The sequence below is a fragment of the Physella acuta genome, unplaced genomic scaffold (assembly GCF_028476545.2).
Source record: "Physella acuta isolate Inbredline_101_S28 unplaced genomic scaffold, ASM2847654v3 ptg000715l, whole genome shotgun sequence".
Lineage (NCBI taxonomy): Eukaryota > Metazoa > Mollusca > Gastropoda > Physidae > Physella > Physella acuta.
In genome coordinates this window covers 140,001-145,815 of record NW_026732233.1, presented here as the reverse complement: position 1 = coordinate 145,815, position 5,815 = coordinate 140,001, and positions in this window count along the sequence as shown.

Sequence of the window (5,815 nt, the reverse complement as noted above, 5' to 3'; positions counted from 1 at the left end):
TACATATTAAGTGTGCATTCCCTTATATTTAGCCACTAGTCTACATATTAAGTATGCATTCCCTTATATTTAGCCACTAGCCTACATATTAAGTATGCATTCCCTTATATTTAGCCACTAGCCTACATATTAAGTGTGCATTCCCTTATATTTAGGCCACTAGCCTTCATATTAAGTGTGCATTCCCTTATATTTAGCCACTAGCCTACATATTAAGTGTGCATTCCCTTATTTTTCGCCACTAGTCTACACGTTTTGTGCGCTTGTGTGTGCATCCCTTTAAACCCACAGAAGCACAACCCCCCATGAACAAATCTGACGCTCTCTAATTAAATCTCTATCTCAATTCAGATTTAGCGTGACATGCAATTTTTAGCACCCATATCCCCTAGGGGTCCAGGGAGCACCCCCGGGAAATATAATGTTATTGTTAATAGATATCACATTCTATCCGTATTGTTTCATTGGATTTTTAAATACATTTTATCGCATTGTATTGTTTGAACTCCATATTTAGTGAAACCTTATAAAACTTAAATTTTAGATTTTAGGAACCACCTAAAAGACATTCTGTCTTTTTTTTTACTTTGAAATTTCCGGATCAGCATTGTTTGTGGAACGGGATGGTCGGGTGATAGGGTGCTTGACTGCTAACCCAAAAGGTTCGATTTCGGATCTCGGTTCGAAACTCGTCTGTACGACGTCCATGAGTCTACCCAGCTCTGATGTGTACCTGACTCGCGTGAAGGAAAATAAAAGGCAGCTGGGCATAGTGCTGACCACACCACCCCCTCATATGCCGAGGTCAAGAAACATAAACTCTACTTCATCTGGCATCTGGATCGTTAGGGGAATAATTTTACAATCGTACGCATCGATATTTATTTGTATTGCTAAATAGTTTAGACTCAATCCATACTGTAATTCCACCCTCCAACCCTCCACCCTCCACTCCCCACCTCCCATTCAACTCCAGCCACACCCCTTGCCTTTAAGTAAAGCTTACTTCACTGTACCCCCCCCCCCCCCCAACACACAGAATATTCAAACACTCTAACCACAACATTGTAAACCCCCACACCCCCCCTTAACTCTCCAATCACACCATATAAATGCTAACAATACCATTTTATCCATACCCCCGAAATCTAACCCCCACCCCCACCCCCCTTCCCCCTCCCCGCACCACTGATGTATTTTAAACCACATTATTCCTAACCATACCACTGTACCCATACCCCAAAATCTACCACCACCGCACCTTCCCCTCCCCTATCTCCCCCCCCCCCCCCCCCATCACTGATGTATTTTAAACCACATTATACTTTCGGCCCTGTACGCCAGGAATACACCTAATGCTCTTGACGACCAAGCAAAACTGGTCAAATTGTGCCTTAATCTTGCCTGTACAAGTAGCAATCAGAGAAAATGTGACGCGATCACGTGACGCGGCCCGCCCCGATTACCATAAAGTCCCGTAATTTCCAATGTACCGGCCCGCCACAGTTCCGTCCCATTTCGGCCAATTTTCACATTTGGTCTAGCAATGAATGGCCAATAAGCGAATGAGGGAGATTTTGTTCCGCGCCTTTATTAGGTTAGCTTGTCCAGTTTTTTAACCCTAAACTGTCTGACCTATTCAAGGGACACAAGCCAGACCCAGCAGTTAATTGTTCTATAATTATATTCGCTCCCTCTCCGGTGATAAAAACCAAGAATTGCCCCTGCCAAGATAAAATTTATTATCGGCACATAATCAAATCAGCTCCAATTTCGGACGTCTTGCCCGGCTTTCTGTTTTTGCTAGACAATTTGGTCTATGTAATAGCTGGGTTGTTGCCCCTGTTGTAACTTCGTTTCGCAGACATAAGGGCGTTGGGTGTATTTTACAGCAACGTTAAGATGAAAATATTGACAGAAATTTTATTTTTTTATTCGCGTGACAGGAGAATCGACTGCAGGGGGTAAGGAAAATCTTTTTGAGTGCAAGCGTTGCTTTGGTTGAGGTCTGTCTGATGCCGCTCAAATCTGTTCAAATCTGATTATTTTTTTTAGGTTTATTGCAAAATATATTCCCGTTCTTTTACAGTGTGTATCTGATTTTTAGATTTTACAGCAAAAGTATGTCTTTCTGATCTGTTACAGTTAAATTCTGATTTTTCTTTAATTTTTTTTTTCGCTTGCCTTAATTCTGAAGTCTGTCTTGCTTGTCTGATGCAGACAAAATATCTCTTCTAAATCTGAAGGGCTTGAAGTCTGTCCATGAAATCTGCTTGCAATCCTTTCAGTGTTTCTTCCAGCCTTTTTTCTCCGGGGTGATGGTGGGGGGGGGGGGGGGGCACTTGATATTTTCGGAGGGTGAGGCAGTGGGCGGACGGACCACATTGTCCGAGGGGCGGACACTGGTAAAAGTATATGTTTTCAGGGAAGGTGTGATAGACGTTCTTCGGGGGTGTCGTCGTCCCCCCCCCCCCCTCCGAAGAGATGCGTGGAAGAAACTCTGATTCCTTTTCGTCTTCCACGTCTTTGCTGTTGAAGTCTGCATTCCAAGAAGTTGCTTGAAGTCAGGATACCTTTATGTCTGGTACTGATATCGTCGAACTTGTTGTGTACAAAGTCTGATGTTTAGAAGTGCTTTTGTGTTTTTGCTTTTGTTTGTTTGTCTAAATTGAAATACGCGTATTATGTTTTTTTTATGGTGATGAATTCCGCGTTTGTACTTTTGGTAGAATACAACTCTTATAGTGTGGAGGGTGACAACCACACAGTTACACCGTATTTAGACGACATCCACTTCGTGTTTAGACGACATCCACATCGTGTGTAGATAACAGCTACACCCACCATGTATAGACAACAACCACACAGCCACACAACCACACCGTATATAGACAACAGCCACACCATATATAGACGACAGCCACACAGCCACACCGTGTATAGACGATAGCCACACAACCACACCATGTATAGACGACAACCACACAACCACACCATATATAGACAACAGCCACACCATATATAGACGACAGCCACACAGACACACCATATATAGACGACAGCCACACAACCACGCCATATATAGACGATAGCCACACAAGCACACCATATATAGACAACAGCAACACAGCCACACAACCACACCATGTATAGACGACAGCCACACAGCCACACCATGTATAGACAACAGCCACACAACCACGCCATATATAGACGACAGCCACACAACCACACCATATATAGACGACAGCCACACCATGTATACACGACAGCCACCCACAAACCTCCACCGTCTCCTTGGACGCCGTGTCAATTACCCCACACCCTCCCCGCATATCTGTAACCAAGTTAACGAACAAGTCGCCCGGGTCTAATGTAATTGCAAGTCCCGCACCCAGCCCTTGAAAAAACTGTCCTCGGTCGACAAATTGTCCCAGCCTAGACTCCATACCCACCACAAAACTCGTAATGCCTTGGTTAAGCGGGACCGCTTTGCAGGCCCGAAATTTATTAGTCATCTCGGAAAGTAATTGATATTGTCCAATTTGCCGGCATAATTGATCCCACTTGGACCAGATAACGTCGTTATTTGGTTTCATTGGCCCAACAAACTTGCCGGGGAGGATCACAGCTCTTTTCGTCAGCATCAAGGCAGGTACCTACAGCTGGTGGTAAAAATAGAACAAGACAAGGGAGACGACTCCAAATTCGTTTGGTGTTTTCCCTTTCCCCTTTTTAAAAAAAAAAAAAATATCGAGTTGACGTCATTGTTTTGAATAGTGTAAATTCGATGGCCGGAAAGATGCGCGACGGAAAACTGCGCAACGGAACACTGCGCACAATAAAAGTGCGCAAGGGTATTTTTGTTTTCATAAATCGAGCATTTATAGACATTAACAAAGAATGACTTCGTGTACATTGTAGCATAATACAATTTTTTTCCACAAACTATGACAAACTTAAATTGTATTTGTAAAATTTGCATGTACAGCGCATTTTTCTGTTGGCGCAGTTTTCCGCTGCGCAATTTCCGTTTGCGCATTTTACTGGGAACAGTATATTTAATCAGCCAAGTCATAAGAACTATTTTTAAATTGGTATTGTATATTTTTAAAATTTTTATCGTGATTAAATAAAGTTTACAACTTTTAAAACGAGGTCAATTGTCGAAGGGTAGAGCGTTGGGCTGTAAGCCAGAAGGACTCCAGTTCGGATCTCGGTTCGTGACCGCAGGACGTTACTGAGCCCATTAAGCTCTGAAGGGTACCTGGCTCACCTTAGGGAAAATACAGGCGCCTGTGCATAGTGCTGACCACACCATTTTTCTAATGCCGAGGTCACGAAACACATGAACTCTACTTTATCTGCCCTATGTATAGTTATATCTGAACGGGGAAATTTATGACGTTGAATTTAAAAAAAAAAACATTTACTTAACAATAACAGCGATTATAAAGAAAAAAAAATCGATACCAGTTTCATATCTTATAAAGAAATTACAACACTTAGCACAAACGTGAGTCTGCCTGTATTCGATTTCTGCGGTTTTTTAATATAGGAAATACAGGATTTCTTTAAGACATTTTACTTCAAGGATATGGGGGGTGGGGGAGGGGGGAGAATTGAAACTTGAAGTATATATTGTCTATATTTTTTATCTTTCTATTTCGTCGCGAGGGAAGGGGGGGGGGGGTGGTTCTCCAAAGAGCAGTGCCTCAAAGGCGCTCGGGGAGGGGGTCGCTTTAGGGGAAGGGTGAGGATAATCGTCATTCACGAGCTACTGATGGTGTTTTAAAGCAAATATTTTCAGTCGCAGCTTTGGTACTGCCGAATTCACAAATTATGAATGACTGAAAAGTAGAAAATAAAACAACTAAATATCGGCTTATGCTTACGGTGCGGGTCGGCTCGTATCTTTATAAAGTACGATCCATTAGCCTGTATATTGTAACCTGGAATTTGTTATCTCCATTTTGCTTAGTATGACAAATAAAAAAACATTTTGTGGAGGGATGTAGAAAACATACTCTGCTGTGATTGTATTTCGGTATTTATAAATGTCTTGCATTTGGGGATAAAGTAAAACTCAATGTAAATAAGCTTTTTTTGTAAATAAGCTTATTTTTGTAAATAAGCTTTTTTTTGTTTACTGTAGATAAAATTATACTTTAAAAATAGTTTTTAATCTACTAATTTTGCTATAATTTAAAACAAAAAGTAAAATTCAGTCCCAACTACAAAATTTAACTTAAAAAATACAATGTAACCACACATTTTTACTTAAAAATATAAATACAAATTATATAAAATATATATTGCAACCACAATCTATTTTTACAAATTGTATTTGAAAATTAAAAAAAAAACTATACTTTAACTAGAAGATAGCAAAAAATCGAGAGCTAAGACCTAATCAGGAAGTAAGGACTGAATTAACAAAATTGTGTATTTGTTCGTCTGAATAATGTTTCAATGCAGCATTGTTCAAGTTCATTGAAAAATAGCATAATGGTGAAAAAAAAGATTTATTTTTGAAAAATAATAATACCCCCCCCCCCCCCTAGAAAAGTTATACTCCATTAGGAAAAGATACAAAAGATTATTTTGGTTAAAAGAATGTCCTTACAGGATATTCGCTAACAATAGCAAACCTGGTCTTATTTTATTTTCGTTATCCAATACATTTTAAACATAATGTAGCTAACATATTACATGTCATTCAAATAGAGCAGAGGCTGAAATGAAATTAACAATCTTGCAAAGTAGTCATAAATAAATAACCATTCAAATAATTATATGCAAAGTAATCAACAAA